At 38.8% G+C, this 20,195-nt stretch overlaps 1 protein-coding gene across 2 annotated transcripts in view; it reads left to right on the forward strand.

The window, feature by feature from the left end:
* Positions 1 to 15,649: 15,649 nt before the first annotated feature.
* LOC108706828 overlaps positions 15,650 to 20,195 on the forward strand; it is a 35,277-nt gene continuing 30,731 nt past the window's right edge. For both annotated transcript variants that reach the window (XM_018243575.2, XM_018243576.2), the window contains exon 1: positions 15,650 to 15,994. The gene's annotated coding sequence lies outside the window, so the exon portion shown is untranslated. The remainder of the gene's footprint in view (positions 15,995 to 20,195) is intronic.

Here is a 20,195-nt window from a genome sequence, read left to right on the forward strand (position 1 = left end):
ACTTTCAGATTTTACTGGAAGTGTATATGGAAAACACTGTACAGTATATAAATACTTTTAACAGTTTATTTTTCTGATGAGCTAAAATAAAATAGAATGTTACTATTCACAGAGATAAATGATAAATCTGAGTATGAATAAACTCCCTATATTATCATAACTCATAAAGATATAAAGATTCTGCCCAAATGCTATGAGATTTTTAAGTCAAAAGTAGTCAAAAGCTTGAATTCGGTCTCCAGAGCTTTATCCATGCTGTTATAGACATATGTACGTGTATATATGTGCACTGCAAGTAGAATTAAGTGTACAGGCATCAATGGGGTGATTGTAGTTTGATGGTTTGCCGGAGTTATGCTTGCTTGAAATACTGTAATAGAAAATGTCCCCTTTTCTCTTTTATTAAAAGCTGTTATCCTACAAAATAGTTGTAGCAAAATTACCCTCTATATCTAATTAAAAATGAAATAAATTATGGCTTGACTATTGGAATCTCTGCTAAAACATGCTGCTGCAACACATTGCAATAAAGTCATTGTGGTGTCCGCTCAAGAGTGGTTGCAGAGTGCAGCTGCAAATGCTCTGTCTGTTTGAGATTTGTAAGTCAGATTTCCCCAGCACTTCCACCCTTTATCATGTGTATAATTGTGTGCATTTTATACCTGCCACAGGGCAATTCATTGAAAGCAAAGCAACCATTGTGAAAGGAGAATGCTCGTCTTTAATTAAAAAGTAGACTAATCTGCTGTCCAACTGCATTTAACAGACAGTGGTTCACTTTTGATTTAATGATACTCCAGTGTCAGTGGGGCGCATGGTGGTATTCCCATTGTACTGTACTTTAAATGTGCTATATTAAATGTATTGTACTGTATTCAGATATCTTTAAATTGCCTTGTATTGGACCTAAATGTGTACCATCACTAATTTTTCAAGTTTTTCTATGCAGATTGCCAGTTAGCTTCCACAACAATTACAATTTTCCTGTGGTGCTATTTCTTCTTATGGTGCTTCTGTGGTTGCTAACTGCATTCATGCTAAGCAAAGCTTGAAGAAAAAAAATGTCCTATATTGCAGCGTCTGTCTGTAACAGCATAAGAACAATTTTTTGATAAACTTGAATTTCCTTTCAGACTCATTGACAATCTAAGTGAGATTTTATATGTGACCTTTTGTTTGTGTCTTCTGATTCCCTTTTTCTTGATAAAGCAGCTCCTACACAAATCATACTTCACTCTCAGAAACCACAAACCTGTCTGTTCTAGCCAAGGAATTAACAAGACAATTCTGTTTAGTCCCTTCTTCAGTATTGAAGGGGTTATTACTTCACTCTGTAATCCTGATATGGCCAAGAATCTTCTTCTATGCTTCATATTAACCTGTACAGAACTAAATGGATATGGACTAACATATGGGCTGACCAGCTTAGTACAGTGACAGTCTGTAAAAATGTTATGTTATTGTTACTTTATTGCATGGTGCTTTTGGAATGCAGTTTGCATGGAACTATATTTGCCACACAGGCCCTTTAGAAAACAGTTGGTCACATTCGCACAAGAATTGCTGAGGAAAATAGCACCTGAAACTATACTGTGCCTAAATAATCTTAGGGCTTTTCTTTTTTATCCTGTCAACATACCTCATGATTTACTTGCTAGAGTGGTTTATTAGTGCAAAGGCCTATGAAGGGCACAAACTGCAGGGCATAGACAGGAAGCATCCATATTTTGTTAGAGAAATAGTTTTGTATTAATACTATGCACTAACATTTTACCATTTATCTATTGGGAATGACTTACATTAGTGTATGGTTATGGGAAATAAATGGATTGTGAACACAGCTGAGAGGATGATTCTCATTCCTCATTATACATTGCTGCACACTCATAATAATCTACTTAGCCTCTAAATTCAGTATTGTACAAACTGTATTCAAGGCTACAGCTGAATAAGGTGATTGAATAAAGGAAGACATTTACATTAATGTAAATATTATAATGCATGTATTATGGTAATGCACTTGAATGATAGCTTCGGCAACAACTTCTTAAAGTAAAAGACAGTGACATCCAGGGCAACTTTAAATAAAACTCTGTCTGTTTTATTCACGACAGAGGTATTCAAGAGAGAAATGGTATTAGTACATCATAAAAGTAACAGCAGCTCACAGTTTTTGTCCATTAACCAGAGCAGCCTGGTTCCCTGGCAGACTGACCACACAGGTCTTGCTTCCTGCAAAAAAGTCCTAGTCCAACTTAGGGCAGTTATTATATATATATATATATATATATATATATATATATATATATATATATATATATATATATATATATATATATATATATATATAGATTTATATATATATATATATATATATATTTTTTTTTTTTTTTTCTTCCCATTTGCTGTGTCTCATAGAACAAAACATCCTGTAAGGTACCTTCCCTCTAGTGCTTTCCCAGACACTGTGCCACAGTATGTAGAATATTGAGTGCAGTAGTTCAGTAAAAAGAAACGCTTAAACGTCATAATGGTTAATATAATATTGGTGGCTAAAATAATTTGCAATGCGAATAAATGTTATCAAAGTGAACAATTTCATCTTTGCAAACTAAAATGATATTGATTGCAAATTTTGTAGTTATAGGTTATAACGTTTGTTTTAAAAAATTACACCACCTTCAAGCAGGTGTTAATGGTTTGCAATGCGCAATTAAGATTCACAATGAAATAAAAGTCTAATGAAGAATATTACATTGTACTATGGGAATTTTTATTCACCAATTTGTTCTCTTCAGAAATGTTATTACATTTCCCCCATAGTGTTTCCTGCACTTCTTGCTTTAGTATTCAGAGAAAGGTCTGATATTCCCTGCATTTTAAAATTGACATAAGGAAATATATTACGGGTGAAGGTAGCTAATTATTTCAAAGAATGCAGTTGTGTTCATATCTCCCAACATTCTCAGAAAAAAAGGGGACATTTTAGTCTTATTATAGTTTGCCCAGATCCTAGTTTTTCAATATGAAACCTGACTGTTGTGTGACTCTGAATTAATTAATTAATTCATTCATTTGGAATAAATACTGCTGCAAACACAAGGTTGAGTTTCTGTGATGTGCCCATGACAAGGCAAATATATACAGTTTCATTGATTTGATATTTATTGGCCAGCCTTAACAACAGTGTGCTGTTACATCATATTTTTTACAATTATAGTTGCAGCTTACATATTTTTGAGTTCTCATATTGGTATGTGAGCAGCCCTGCAGATAGAAGTTACAAACTGGTGCTGACTGGTGTAAAATAGCAAGCAGTTGTTTCAGTGCAATTTTCCTCATTACAAAGAAGGCTTGTTCATTCCATCTGGATTGAGTCAAGCTTTAGGTAACTCCTTTCCTTTGCTTTCTTGGCCTGATGGATTAAACCGGAAATAGAAACTTGCTGTGCAAATATCAACAAACACAAGACATGAGCTGCTGTAAAATAATTTCAATAAAAGCAAACACAAAATAATATTAAAACAGTCAGTATATTTTGTATCAATTTGAAACAAAGTCTTGAGTAAACTTGCATATTGGTGTTTGCCACTATATTTGTTCTGTCTTAGAAATAAATTTGCTTCTGTGTGTCATAAGTGTCTGAGTATTATTTAATCAAGGTAATTTTGTTTAATGAATTCATTATTAATTTTGTATATGGGATTTTATTTATGTTGGAAGAGGTAAAATATTTAAAGAAAGCAGTGAAAACCAAATATTGTTTTAATATGGGACCTTTGGGAGTGGTCTCAGTATAAATGTGATAGATACATGCACCAAGCTTGCAAATGTTACATAGATAAATACGTTTCGACATGGTCATGAGGCATTGTGCAAATATCTGTAGTCCTGTGTACTATTCCTTGAATCAAGCACTGCCTTCTTTAGGCAGAGCTCAATTCAAGAGATGCGGACATGGAGAAGCACATAGTAGGTGCAACCCACATCAGGGCCCAGACCTTACCGCCTACTCTAAGACAGGCATTGAAGCAATAGTGGGATACACCTCCTGATGCTGCTTTTTGATGATTTGTGATCCAGCATCACCCCTGGGTGCTAGTGATTAGTTGATAAGAACCCCTTAGAGATCTTGCACTTACGCACAGGTGTTTTGTAAAGGACCTCTACTGTTTTCAGTAGTTATTACATTTACAAAAAACTTGTTATTTATGTTATGTATATAGTATATATAGAAAGTTTCTTAGAATGTAATTTATTTATTAAAAAAATATTTTTGGTTGAAGATGCCCTCTATAGGCTTGCTGTTTTAAAAGGATACTTGAAGGAGCAAAATTCTTTATCTGATCCCGATTGCACAATGAGTGTCCAGATCTAAAACATCACTGTGCAAACACCTGATTGAGTCCAATCAGCAATTATTGGTGGAATGTTGGAAAAAAGGTAAGCGATGGAGCAATTACCACCAGAACACTTATGTACTTAGAGCATCTGTGCTTATGACAGTTTGTCCCCCACAGAAAGTGTTTGTCTATCCATGTATCTATTGTTCATTGTTCTGCACTACTAACCTTTTAATATGGGGTTGAAATATGTTGTGTCTTTTGCAATCATTCCATTAATGTCCCTTAGGCAACAAAATACCTACAGAAGTCACTTACCAAGCTACAGCCAGCCATGCTAGTACTATGCGGATCAATCAACTAAAATCTTTCAGGCTGGATTATGAAAAGAGAATAAGGAAATCAACTGATTACCTGCCCTCATAACAATTACTGTGCTATGGTATATGTTGGGTACTATAGAAAGAAAACAGGAAAGCACACAGAAGTTCTGAACAACTGTTGCACCATGGTAAGCACCTGTTACAGCTCTTAAAGGTGCCACCTAGCAGAACCTACCTATATTCTCCAGTTACAGATTTTATGCATGTCTCTTTTTGTGTACGCTTTTGGGTGTGAGGTTGAACTCCCTGTTCTTGCTCTTATTATTAATTCATTAAATTTATATTTAATTTAACACTGGGCAAATTTGCACCTGGCAGTAACATATGGCAACCAATTGGACGATTGCTTGCACTGTTAAACCTGCAGCTGGCTGATTAAAGTTAATTACTGATTGGATGCTATAGGTTGCTGCCCAGGTGCAAATTTGCCCATTGTTGATAAATGAGCCGTTTTTGAATTTGCCCAGCCCTCTTGTCTCCTCTAGAAGGGTTCTATTCATTATTCCTACTCAGCATACCATTTTCCTAGTATGTGAGATTAGCTGTAGAATGCTTTATTATAGACCTAGAGCTTGCTGTTCTGGAGAGGTTACCTAAGTATATATGGGTAGCTTAAATTTAAGTACAAGTATAGTACCCGTTGCCCAGAATGGGGTTTTCCAAATAATTCCATAATTCAGATCTTCATACCTTATGACTACTAGAAAATCATATAAACATTAAATAAATCCAATAGGACTGTTTTGCCTCCAATAAGGATTAAGTAAATCTTTGTTTGAATCAAATACAATGTACTGTTTTATTTTTACACAGAAAAAGGAAATCATTTTAAAAAATGTGGAGTATTTGGATAAAATGGACTCTGTTGGAGATGGCCTTTCTGTAATTCCGAGCTTTCTGGGTTTCCGGATAACAGATCCCATACTGTAATTGGGGGGCTAAAACTTTGCAAGGGAAGCTGTCCTAATAGACGAACCCCCACAATCATCTGCTATAAACATAAAACCCTCTATTGGAAATCCAGGAAGTGACCTAGCCGGATTAATGCCCCAGCACTGCCAGAGCCTGGTCTAGCCCATTCTTCCCCTCTAACCCAATATTCAATATGGCTATGGGATTAAGATGCACTCAATCTTTACATAAAATTACAGAAGTGTCTGCTTCCAGCTCCTTATGTCTTTTAGCAATACCCCCAATGTGGTGCATAAATGTTGAAGACACATTAAGCTTTCTCCTGAATCTCTCTAATGCATTCAAATTTACGCCCCCCCCCTCCACACCTTACAGGTTATCATCTCTGACCATCTCTGATCAAACCATTTAACACGTCACTTGGCAATATTTTGCTTAATGTTGCATATCAAATATAATTTCTTTGTCTGTTCCTTCACCCCACCTCTGTGTGTATTAGAAGGTTCTTGGGCCCCACCCCCATGCAGCTGCACACCTCAGAAAGCACCTGGGACCAATTTATGTCATGGATATCCCTCCGGTGTATATTTATTACTTCTTGGGGTGTTCCTAATTGCTTTCCATGGGGGGTACCGCAGTTCTCTTCACTGCCCAGAAAAGGAAGGAGTGACCCAATATCTGTGCCGTGACTGGAGGGACTGATGGAAAATGTGAAGAAAGCATTTACATTAAGTGGGGGAGAACATAGGATTTAATTGTGCTGATTTTATCTGCCAATACATTTAAAGTGATACTGACACTTAAAACTAATTTTAAAATATGAATGTACACTAAGGGTCGAATTTCGAAGTTAAAAATACTTCGAAATTCGACCCTCGAATTGAAATCCTTCGACTTCGAATATCGAAGTCGAAGGATTTAGCGCTAATCCTGCGATCGATCGAACGATTAAATCCTTCGAATCGAACGATTCGAACGATTTTAATCCAACGATCTAAGGAAAATCCTTCGATCAAAAAAAGGTTAGCAAACCTATGGGGACCTTCCCCATAGGCTAACATTGACTTCGGTAGGTTTTATCTGCCGAAGTAGGGGGTCGAAGTTTTTTTTAAAGGGAAAGTACTTCGACTATCGAATGGTCGAATAGTCGAACGATTTTTACTTCGATTCGTTCGATTTCGTTCGAATTCGAACGAATTTAACCAATTCGATGGTCGAAGTACCCAAAAAATACTTCGAAATTCTAATTTTTTTCATTTGAATCCTTCACTCGAAGTTAGTGAATCTGCCCCTAAAAGTTACCTATACAGTATGTCATGTTGATCAATTTTTATTGAGAGGTTTGTTTTGAATGTAATTGTTAGTTGAAGTTCCTAAAGCTGACTGTTTTACCAACCTGACTGTCCCATCTCAGCCTGTCAGTTATAGTTTCTAATGCTACAACAAATATGGCAGCCCCTTCATACAGGAACATGGGGGATCAGACAGGTAATGTAAAAGCATTGTGCAAATACTTTATGGCAAAGTTATATAAGTTGCTTTCAAAGGCAATATTATGATAGATGTAAAAAAGACTTTAATTTCTGGTGTCCATATCTCTTTAAAATATCTCATTTTTCATCAAATGAAAGCCCAATCTATTTGCTAGTTGCTGCTTTAATTCTGAAAGAGTGTGTGCCATAGGCACTCCATTAAAGTCTAGCTGCTGTTACTGATTGCCTTTGTCTAAGCCTAAAGTATCTGACATTAAAGTACTGAGATTAACAGGTCCCTGCATTGTTCGCTGCTCAGATTCAGACCATAAAAGCACTGCATTGTTCACACCTGTAATCCAATGTACTGTGCACAACTGTTTTATTTACATCTGTAAACCCTGCATTAGCTTCCATTATTGTCCCTCTATGTCTCAGGCCAGCAAAATTCCGACCCTTGGTACCACAGAAGTTGGACAGTACTGCTCTACAACATATGCTGAGGCATTTGCAGATGAGAATGAGCTCTCTAAGGACCATTAATATCGGGCTTGATATTTATCCTGCACCTCAAATTAGCACCAAGACCAATAATGGGAAGAGCTCAAGGACTGTCATATTAAAGGGTAACTATCATGAAAATCAAATTGTATAAATGGACAGATATGGTAAAAATAATAATATTCTCAAGTACATTTGTTTAACAAAAATGCTTACTTTTTAAATTAAAGAAACACTATTACATTTTTTTAGGATCAAGTACTTGCTGAATGGGAGTGGCTACACCTTGCTGTGATGTCACAAACCCACATGCAATGTCCCACCCTCCCTGAATGCAAAGCATCCTGCCAACAGCTGTAAGCACTGAAACCTCATTCAAACTAAGGCTATTTGACAAAGGTTTTTCATGTGTTTCACCACAGGGGAATCCAAGAAAACCATATATTTATGGAAAGTGGGCATTCAGATGAAACCAAAATGGGCAACCATGTCTTTTTAACTCAAATTACCAATTTGCAAAGCCTTCCTAAAATTAGTGGTTTTGATCTGAAAATTGCCTCAGAGCTTGCACTTTCTAACATCTTATCTCCCAGATGTCATTAGGAACCAAGATAAAACAGCCTAAATATAAGTGTCAGGATTCTACTGAATGCCAGTGTGCCCCTAGGTATGTTCACATGTAGTCAATATTGTGTATTACCTGCATTATGGTAAAAGGCCCATAAAACCATATGAACCGTGTAATGCTTGCAATTTACAACATCATATCTTCCACAAACATTATGTACCACCATAAACCATCCTAAAAATAAATGCCAGGGGTCTTATGAACAGTTTGATGCCCAATGTGTACAGGATCACCTGTATCTGGAATGTAGAGACCACAGAATGTACATTATAAATACATAGTTCATGTCATATATTTCTACTACTTTTAGAAAGTACACATTATGCCTAATCCAAAATGGATATACAGTATATGTCTTTGTATGGAAAAGCACCAAACTGCAAAGCTATGCTAATTTCTGAAAATTGTCTCAAAGCTTGCTTGTTACCCCAACATATTCCCCACATCATAATTATGAATGCCCAATATGCATAGATTTACCAAAGTGTGTGGTGTGCAGAGGTAGCCAGATGAAAGTGTAGCACACAAAAAACTAAGTTTTGCAAATTTTTTGGCAAGTTTTGCTGCGAAAAATTATGGCCATAGACTCCAATAGGTTAAAAAATTTGTGACGCGTCAAAAAAAATTTGTTGCCCATTGACCAATGCATTACAGCAAATTTTTGGTCAAAGGAAACATGTCAGATTCACCCACCATTAGTTTGGGCTCATACCGACAAGCATTTTTCTCTGCACTTAATTGCGTTTTGTCGTCCGCTCATCTGTAGTGGAACGCATTAAAAATATGCGGGGGAACGCAGAAAAAAATGTTTTCAGTATGACTTTTTAGTGTTAAAAATGTGTGTGTTTGTGAGTGTGTATGCATCAGTTACTTGTAAAACAAGACAGGAGGGCTGAAGCAGCAGGTGCCATCAGCACTCAATGGGGTAAATTTATCAAAGAGTGAAGTTCCGCCACTAGAGTGAAATTCCACAGCTCTCAATTCATTTCTATGGGATTTTGAAAGGTGTATTTATCAATGGGTGAAAGTGAAAGTTCACCCTTTGATAAATACGCCTATAAAAATCCCATTAAAATGAATGGAGAGTGGCGGAATTTCACTCTAGTGGCGGAACTTCACTATTAACTTCACTCTTTGATAAATATACCCCAATATCTGGAGAAGGCAGTGGTAGAGACCACAGGAACTACAGGCAGCAGTATACAAGTACGTTTGCTGCTGCCTATGCATCCCTGGACCTCAGGGACTACTGAAGTGAAATCCCCCTGCACACTGTTTGCCGCCACCAAGATAGCTGACTGACGCAAGTAATCGAGCAGCGGTGGTGGAGCCGATGCTTTCCAATGGGGGCTGGAGGGGATGAGAGCCCCCCTGAAGATTATTTTTGCAGGGGGGGCCTGGTTAGCTGTAGTTACACCACTGACTTCAACAAGATTAATATGCAAAAATTTATATGAGCAAGGAGATAGGGGGAAAAAAACACAATATAATGCAGTGTGTATAATAAGGGGAAAAAACACTATATAATGCAGTGTGTATACTTTATAGAAAAAAATATTATATACTCTATTATTATTAAATCATACTTGATAAAATCACAAAAAGCTATTTTTGGTGCTGAGTTATAGATGTATGCTCATTTAAACATAAAGATCCAAGTGCTTCTACAACTGAATGTATTCATTCATATTATATTATCACTTAGTGCTGTGAACAGCGCCGACCCCGAGGCAGCAGCCCAGATGCCGGCCTTCCTCTCCTGCTCCGTGCTTAAGAACCAGTGTCGGAGCGGGTCAAAAGGGGGCAGCATCGCTAGTGCATTGAGTGCAATTGCGCTCTTTACACTAGCGGAGCCGAGTTTAAAATCCGGAAATTTTGGCTCTTAAAGGTACAAGATGTGGCTTTTTGCTGCCCCTTGTAACTGGCCGCTCGCTGCCACCTGAAGCAAGGTTCTCACCTTGCCTCATGGCAGGAGCGGCCCTGGCTGTGAACACTGTCTGTTGTAGAAGTGCTTGCACTGTGTTGTTTAAACTAGGATACAACTATAACAATAAATAGCTTTTTATACACACGTATGCTTAAATAATAATAGTATTATTGAGTTTATATATTTTAGTTGTCCACAGTTATCACTAGTAACACACTATATGGAGTTTCCTTCATCTAACTCCTCTTTACAGACTGGTAGCTCAGTGGCTTTAAAGAGTGAATTGATCATGTCAGCACATACACACAGAGAGAGAAATCTCCTGCTCTTTCCTTCCTTGCCCCTACCCCAGAGGCAAAAAGAAAAGCCAGCAGCATCTTAGTGAAGTAACTGCAGAAGCTCTGTTTTCTGTCCCTGACCAATGCAGACATAACTGCTCTCACCCCCCCTCCCTCTCCCCATAGAAAAGCATAATCAGTATCTTGACCCCTGACTTTACCATGCTGATGTGCTTGGGGGGCAGGGGTTGATAAGGAAAGAGCAGAGATTCGGTTTAACCTTTGAAGTAACTTTCCACATGCTTTTCTGGAGGGGAGATTGAAGATACCAAGCAGGAGTTTGTGTCTCAGGGAAACGAGAAGGAAGCCTGCACATTGCCTTTCTGGTGGCGTAGGATTGGAAACTGGCTGACTGAATGACAGCAGTAATAACCAATAAGCGTGATGGCAGACCTGTCAATCAAATGTATTTGATTCCGACGCAGAACCTGCCAGAGGCCAGATAGGATAGCAGTAGCTGTTGTTAGGACCAGTATAATAGTTGAAAATCTTGTAAACTATAATACTATATTTAGAGAATTGAATAACTTGATGTAATGATTCATTTTGATGATTTTTAATTTCGTGATAATTCCCCTTTAACTATCAAATCTGATTCAGACCATTCCTGTAGCCACTTTTCAGTGCACCAATGCGTATAAAAATGATCCTATTCCAACACTATCCAAAGTTAAAGTCCTGCAACGGTCTGGTTTGCCAGACCCGCTGACCTGACCTACACTCACAGTCACAAGGGTTTACTCACCATCACTTTGGTCACTCTGGAGGCACATCAAGCAAGTAAAGGAAAAAAAATAGCTAAATCAGCGAGGGTGGGAGGGAGGGATAGACCCACAGCTGAATGGATACCCAACAGGTACCTGTGGACTGCCTGCCTGGCTGGTGAACTGGAAACTTTGTACCCGCTACCCACTGCAGGTCTCTACCCAATGCATCAGAGACGAGGTTCATATCTACATTAGAGAAATTCTTTCCTGCCAGCAAGTTCAGCCATTGCACCAGGAATTGTTGCCAGTCCAAACGGCTGTCCTTTGACAAATAGAATGGTGAGGAGCTGACATACCTTTAGTCACTAATGAGAGACTGCAGCATAAAATCCTACAAATAAGGTTAACTCTAGTGGCAAATTTTAAATGGCCCAACAGCATCTGAATTTGCCTCAGCATATACTACTTAGTCTATCCCCTCCTTATCAGAATTAACTTTTGGGAAAGCGAGGTTGTGATAAGGCACACCTTGCCAGCCTGACACTTCTAATGGGTATACATGATTATATGTACAAGGTGCTCTACAGGAGGCATATACATTGGCAAAACAGGACAAAAATGACGTACATGGATTAACCATTAAAGACATAGGATCAACACCAAATCATGTGACACACCAGTGGGGCAACACTTCTGCAATCAAAATCACAGTCTTCAAGACATGAAGGTCTTTATTCTAAAAGGAAACTTTAAAACTGATCTGTAAAGGAAGATCTATGATTTCAAATGTATGGAGTTATGTAACACATTAAGACAGGGCCTTAATTTAGGGTCAGGTTTCATGTCACACTATGTGACCTGACTGAATCCAGACACCTGGACTATTTACAACCCACCCTAATTAATTTTATCTGTACAATTGATCTCTATCTATCTGTAACTTCCTCATTTATTGCCCATGAATACCTCTCACCAATCTAACAGTATATTTGCTATTCCTTTCCAGCTTTCATTTGTATATTGCCAGAGGAAGGGGCCTTGGTGCTCCGAAAGCTTTCAATAAATTTTTATTGTAAGCCAATATATGTATAACTTCTACAATAATTTTTGTATTTGTTATTTTATTTGTTATTGTAACCAATAAAAAGTGGGCACACCCATAGGAAATCATTTCAGTGGCCCTCATCACTCCATAAAGGATTTAAGAATTTTGGTTCTTAAGGGCAATTTTAAAAAAAGTAATGAAAAAAAAGTGTGGCAGTACAAATTAATGGAAACGTTCAATTCTCTGGAAAAGGTACTACACCTGGGTCTTGGATTTATGACTAATTCCTTTTATTCCACACTCTATTAAAGGGGTGGTTCACATTTGAGTTAACTTTTATAATGATGTAGAGAGTGATATTCTGAGACAATTTGCAATTATTTTTAATTTTTTTTATTAGTTGTGGTATTTGTGTTATTTAGCTTTTTATTCAGCAGCACTCTAGTTTGCAATTTTTGCAATATAGTTGCTAGGGTCCAAATTACCCTATCGACCATGCATTGATTTGAATAAGAGACTGAAATATAAATATAAGATGACCTGAATATAAAGATGAATAATAAAAAATAGCAATAACAATAGATTTGTAGCCTTACAGAACATTTGTTTTTTAGATGGTGTCAGTGACCCCCCATTTAAAAGCTGGAAGGAGTCAGAAGACAAAGGCAAATAAGTAAGAAATAAATAATAAAGACCAAGTAAAAAAATTGTTTAGAATTGGCCATGCTATAACATCCTAAAAGTTATCTTAAAGGTGAACCACCCCTTTAATTCAGCCCTAATTTATATTCAGAGAACACCACAGCTTCATTGTAATCAGCTTGAAAAGGGAATTAAAATGTCCTGAAAGCTTTTTATGATTAGCAAATAAGGTATCACCTTTATAACACTTTGTTATTTTTTAGTTTAAAAGGGTTGCCCTGGAAAAAAAATTTACTGGCTAACACGGTACAAAACTTTACCTGCAATAACCATGACTATGGAATACTTTGCAATAGATAAGGTGTATGGCACAAACTATGATGTAAAAGGTTATTTTGATCAGTACCATTTCTAGATGTAGACATGAAGGGTATCAAACCGGATACCGTTAATAATAAAAAAGGAGATTGTCAGATTGCCAATATGGGTTGTAAAGCGCATTGTGGTAGGGTGATTGTTTAGTTCCAGAAACATTGACCAGAATTATTCCAACGAACCAGTTCATAGCAATAATAGATTGTCAATAAAGTGGAACAGTTTAAAGATACCTAATATGTATGTCTGCTCATCATATGACATAAAGATGGGGCCACATTAGACCACATACTAGTCCCACTGATCTATAGATAATGTAATATTAATCAAATCAAATAAAATAGTTAAGTGTCACACAATGTCTTACAAATGATAGTAAGAATTCTGTTGGTGGTCTGGACGGTTCACCATCACCACAAAACCCCTGATGACAGCAATATCCTTGTCTGTTTTTTGAATGACAATGTGGGATCCTTATTGAGATTATAAATCAATTGTCAGTTCCACATCTTGATTAATCTTCACTTCTTTTAAGTCCTGTGAGTATGGTAGGTTGATCCTTCACTACACATAATTACTTAGGACTACATCCAGGCTGATTTATATATCTTCTAAATGTGAGTGCTGGCTTTTTCTTTATATATACCTGTATATATATATCTACAGAAAGCTCCAAATTATAGGAAGGCTATCTCCCACAGAGTGGATTTAACGAAGTAATTCTATTTTTTAAAAAAAGGTTTTACTTTTTGTCTAAAATAATACAGTAGTACCTTTTACTTGAGGGTAACTTAGCTGCATGAATTCATATTGGTGGCAACATTTATAATGTGTTTATTTAATGTTGAAATGATTTGTTGCAGACAAGGTACTGTGATCCAAAATATGGAAATATTTGTTATCCGGAAATCCCAGATCCCAAGCATTCTGGATAGCAGATCCAATACCTGCATACAGTTTCCTGTATAAACTTTCCTGTGAAAAGCCATCCACAGTTAACCTCTACAATGGTGTCCACAGGGTTGGGAGATAGTGATGTGTAGGCTGCAAATGTTCCTTCGCTACAGACCTTATTATAGTTAACATGAACATATTCAGCAGTACTGTAAAAAACTGTACTGTACATAAGATGAAGAGGTCAAAAGAGATATTATTTTAAAACCTCAACCTTTTCAATTGTAAGCTCTTGCATTAGGGCCCTCTGATCCTTGTGCAGGGTACAACAGCCAAAAAATGCAAACATAGGTCAGATTTATCATTATGTGGTGTAAAAACAAGTCGGAATTATTCGCCACACATTGCTAAATATGTCTGTGTAAAAAAACACTTTTTCTTTGAGCAACTTCCGCCGGAACTTACAAATAAATAAAATAACAGCATTAAATCTGATGTTCACATGGCATAAAAAAAAAACACACCCTACAAATTCGCCATATAATTGAAACAGCTTTTTAAACAATTTTTTTGCAAATTTAATTTTACGCATAGGGATGCCACCTTTCGCACAAATGGCATCACAAGGGCCTGATGATGTCAAAGGGGGTAGGGCTAGGGTTGCCACCTTTTGGCCCAGTTAAATCTGGATGGGGAGGGGCTGTGGCGCAATGGGGGCAGGGTTGATGCTGCGGGGGGGGTGGTAGTGATGTCAGGGGCTGGGCTATGAACTGGTGATCGGTCAGTCATAGGCGCGACATGATTTTCCAAATTAGCAAAACCGGGCAGGCAGTTTTGACCCAGGCAGCCCTTAAAAAAACCGAGCTGTCTGCAGGGCTGTATTTAGGTTCGATGCCGCCCCTACGTTGTGTACGCCGTCACGCGCCGTATGCGCTGGTGTCACGAGACACGTTCAGCAGGTGACATCATCACATCGAGCGCGTGACGTCACTTCCGCCGTGTTCCTCGGATCCCCTACCCCTCAGCTCTGTCACCAGATTTCCTATGGAAATCCATGGTGGAGGGTTTTAAAAAAAAAATAGGCACACTCAAGGGCCACCCCCAAAACTGTGCCACCCTGGGCACAGGTCCTGGGGGGGGGCTATTTATAAATACAGTCCTGGCTGTCTAGATGAAAATCTGACAGGTGACAACCCTATGCGGTGATACAAGGGGACAGGGACATAAAAGGTAGAGATCGGGAAAGGAAAAACACTCTATTAACCCTTGACAAGCCAGTAAGATCACTGCAAGAATGGGTAATAAGCATTCTATTAAGTACAGAGGCATCAGTAAAATGAATACATACAAATATAAATTATAATCTTTAATCTGGTTTAAACCTCTGTAAAAAAAATAAAGCGTTCCATGGCGGAGGGGTACAGAAATTTGAATTTTTGTTCCCAACATGCAGAGGGCTGCCAGCGCCAAGGAAAAACCAAAGAGTAGACAGGCAAAATGAAACAATCTGGGACAACGGGACGAATATCGATACAGCTGAATGTTATTGGTATGTTGCCTATATGCCACCCCAAGCCCACAATATACAGCGTCCATTTTATCGCTCCCTATCCCTGTGCGAGCGAATGCTTCTCAAGCACAAAAATAGGAGGCAGGAGCGCCGTTCTATTAGGGGCGTGGCCACAGACGTAGGCATCGTGATACTGCCAAGCTCCTCCTAGTAGGAAGGATTCCATTCGTGAGTCCCGTTGATGCGATTGCTCCTGCTGTGAGTCCCCTGCCAGGCTTGTGACTGAGCAAGTAGTGCTTATTCTGAGAACAGGGAAGGTGAGTGAAAAGTTGTTTTATGTTTTAGTAATTTGGAGTATCATGTTTGTTTTGGCGCAGTCTCCTATTTTCATTGGGCAGAAAAGCTGCGTGATTCGGTTTAGAACAAACTTTGAGGTTTTTATTCCGTAATGCTACAAAATTGAACTCGATTATGCCCAGTCTTACCCAGAAATCTCATCTCCCACTGAGGCTGAATTATTGAGAGTTGCAATCGTAGTGGAGCCGTGGGTTAGTCGTATCTGAATGCAGTACTGGGGGAAAAAAACCCATAGTATAAATAATTTCTTCTTCCAAGCTGGATTCTGATTTCTGATCTGCTTCTGCACTGATAGATTGATTTGTCCGTTATTATCATTATCCTAATTGGTCTTCTACAGGCATAGCTACATTTTGTTCCATGGTATGATTTTGTAATACAGGCATGAGCATACTACACACAAGTAATTCCAGATTGCACTGAGACATTGGTATTTAAGTTTAAAGAAGCACAGTCACTTAGATTGTAAGCTCTTCAGGGCAGGGGTCTCTCCGTCCTCTATTTCCTTAAAACTTAGCTCTTCATCTTTAATGGCAACTGTACTTTGTATTTATTACTGTTTGTCCTATTCATTTATTCTACTGTACAGTGATGCATACAGTGACACTATATAAATAATAAGATACATACATACAATAAACAACAAGCTTCGGATTTTTCCTCGTCGTCTGAGAACTGAAAATCTGAATTGCAATACCATATAGATAACATAATAATCACATCTGTAGTACGGATTGATATAGTCTGTAACAATGTACAGCATGTCCAAAAATGACACTGCATGCACTGTTGTTATGGAATCACTGTACAATAATAATTGCATGTGCTTGACAAGGGGGAGAAATAACCAGCCGGGTTGCCTAGGAGGCCCGGCAGGCTTGGCCCGCCACTGGATCCATTATCAGGAATCCTGTTATCCGGAAAGCTCCGAATTACGGAAAGGCCATGTCCCATAGACTCCATTTTATCCAAATAATCCAAAATTCCAATGTTTTTACCTTTTTCCCTGTAATAATAAAACAAGACCTTGTACTTGATCGAAACTAAGATATAATTAATCCAGCCTATTGGGTTTATTTAATGTTCACATGATCTTCTAATAGACTTAAGATATGAAGATCCCAATTACGGAAAGATCCATTATCCGGGAAGACCCAGGTCCCGAGCATTCTGGATAACAGGTACAATACCTCTGCCTGCAACAGTTGTAGGATAGGAAGGAGCATCACAATCCGCAGACTTGGCTGCAAAATTCCTTTAGTGATAATAAAGGAATTTTGCAGCCAAGTCTGCGGATTGTGATGCTCCTTCCTATCCTACAACTGTTGCATGAGTACAAATTTGGCCTGGCTGGTGTGGCCTGAGTAGGAAGGTGAGCTACACAGGTGGAGATCGTTTGGATAAAACTACATTTTTGCAAATACCTCTGCCTGGTATTTATGCTGTCATACAGAAGGCATACAGAAGAACATGTCTATGTTAATGCTTAAGTCAGTGGCTTATCTAGAGTGCGCCTTGCCCCCCTGCAAAATAAATCTTCAGTGCCCAGCGCACTCTAATCCACATCCTCCCGCCCTGAACTCTCTTTGTCAAAAATGTTTGCTGTTGCTGCTGGGCTGGGCGCTGGCACAGGTACATAAATACTTGGGGGCAAAATGATGTGATCAGATTTATTTTTGGCTGCTGCTGACACAGGTAAAGATTGGGGGCAATATGATGGCTGCAGGAGGGCTGTATGATTGGCTGCTGAGCTTGCTTGCACAGGTACAGGCGGGTTGTATTATGGATGGCTGCTGGGCTTGCTGGTACAGGTATAGGGAGCAGTAATATAAATTAAAAAATGTTGTACACTTTCTTGCTCTCTTTATTTAAAAACCATCATGGTAAGGAGGGAAATGGTAATGCAGGACAGGGGGGCACTGATTGAAGCTCTTGCCTAGGGTGCCAAACTACCTTGTGCCTGCCCTGGCAAGGATGTCACTCATATGTGAAAAAAGTTAAGTCATATTAAGACATACCCACAAATCCATACGCCCCCTCCTCCCCTTTGTATAATACAGTAGCCCAGCATATGATTAAACACCTTAGGGGCCACTAACAATAATTTTCAATTGCTAACAAACCCCCAGAACAAATACCAAAGTATGACACACACAGGGAGCATAGGGAAGGCAGAACAGAGCAGGAGACAGGAATCAGGACCAGTCTAATATGTACTACATACAGTGACACAGTGCTGGTGCCTCATTAGCTTTTTTGTGAACAGCAGTGGCGTAACTAGACCCCCAAGGGCCCTGGTACAGAAATTTACAACTGGGCCCCCCCTAAAGGGATTGTTCACCTAGGAGTTAACTTTTAGTATGAGGCAGAGAGTGATATTCTGAGACTATTTGCAATTGTTTTTTATTTTATTTGTGATTATTTAGCTTTTTATTCAGCAGCTCTCCGGTTTACAATTTCAGCAGTCTGGTTGCTAGGGTCCAAATTCCCCTTGCAACCATGCCCTGATTTGAATAAGAGACTGAAATATGAAAAAAGAGGTATGAATACATAAATGAGTCATTATAAAGTAGCAACAACAGTAAATGTAAAGGTTACACGTAAAAAGGACACCTAAAATTGAGCTTTTGCTGTATTATAATGATATACAGGATAATGTACTCCCTTCTGTAAATTATAAGGATATTAGAAGTCACTGAGGGGTTGTTCTGTGACCATATAAAGACACAAGACTGCAGGCTGAGTTATACAGGGAACTCTGAGTATAACTCATGTATTATAAGGGATAATGTACTCCCTACTGTAAATGATAAGGATATTAGAAGTCACTGAGGGGTTCTGTGACCATTGTGCTTAGTACAGGGGAATACCTATGATGCAATAGTTTTATGGGATCTCTCTGTACAGACTATGAGAAAACTTAGGGGCTGTTCCTGCTGAATTTAGACCATGCCCACTATGGTAGAAATATTAAATGTATAGATAGCTAAACATTTCTTTTAGCTGTACCTAAAGCACAAATCTCATCATTCTGATATAAAAGACACTGATGCAATTTAATTATTAAAACATTAAGCAGAATAAACACAGTTGCAGTTCCATGTATAATAGCACAGAACTAAAAGTAGGATGAACATAATAACAATTTCATTTTTAAAACCCCCAGAACTCATAGTAGGATGATACATTGGCAATTCCATGAATAAATAACCCCATAAATCACATAAGGTGGCACACTGTCAGTTCCATGTACAAATACCACATTTTATAATAGGAGGTCAGAAATGAAATTTTTGCTGTTGAAAGCAAGGAAAGGGTTAAAACCACAATGCAGTGTAATAAATGTGATTTGTATCCTTACCAGCCTGCCTTCTTTCTTTCTTCACTGTTAGTCTTGGGGGTGGGTGGAGAGGAGGAACCTGCACCAGCAGCACCACTGTCTGCCATCCATTCATCCTGCCTGTTAGAGTCCTGGGCAATTTGAACTAATACAAGTGCCCTTTTCCCCTGCTGCATTTGGCAGTAATTTATCCTGCCCGCACACTCTCTCAACCCCCCCTGCACACTCTCTCTCAACCCCCCACACTCTCTCAAAACTCCTCCCCCACTCTCTCAACCCCCCCCCACTCTCTCAAACCCCCCACTCTCTCAAACCCCTCCACTCTCTAAAACCCCCACTCTCTCAAACCCCCACACTCTCTCAAAAAAAACCCCACTCTCTCTCAAAAAAACACACTCTCTCAAACCCCCCCACTCTCTCAAATCCCCCCACTCTCTCAACCCCACCCCACTCTCTCAAGCCCCCCCACTCTCTCAACCCCCCCCCACTCTCTCAACCCCCCCACTCTCTCAATCCCCCCACTCTCTCAAACCCCTCCACTCTCTAAAACCCCCACTCTCTCAAAAAACCCCACTCTCTCAAACCCCCCCACTCTCTCAAAAAAAAACCCCACTATCTCAAAAAAAACCCACTCTCTCAAACATCCCCACTCTCTCAAAAAAACCCACTCTCTCAAAAACACCACCCCCCACTCTCTCAAACCCCCCCACTCTCTTAAAAACACCACCCCCCACTCTCTCAAACCCCCCCCACTCTCTTAAAACCCCCCCACTCTGCCACTATATTTATATATACCGGGTCCGTATATCAGCCAGGGTCAG

Source organism: Xenopus laevis, chromosome 1S (genome assembly GCF_017654675.1).
Source record: "Xenopus laevis strain J_2021 chromosome 1S, Xenopus_laevis_v10.1, whole genome shotgun sequence".
Classification (NCBI taxonomy): domain Eukaryota; kingdom Metazoa; phylum Chordata; class Amphibia; order Anura; family Pipidae; genus Xenopus; species Xenopus laevis.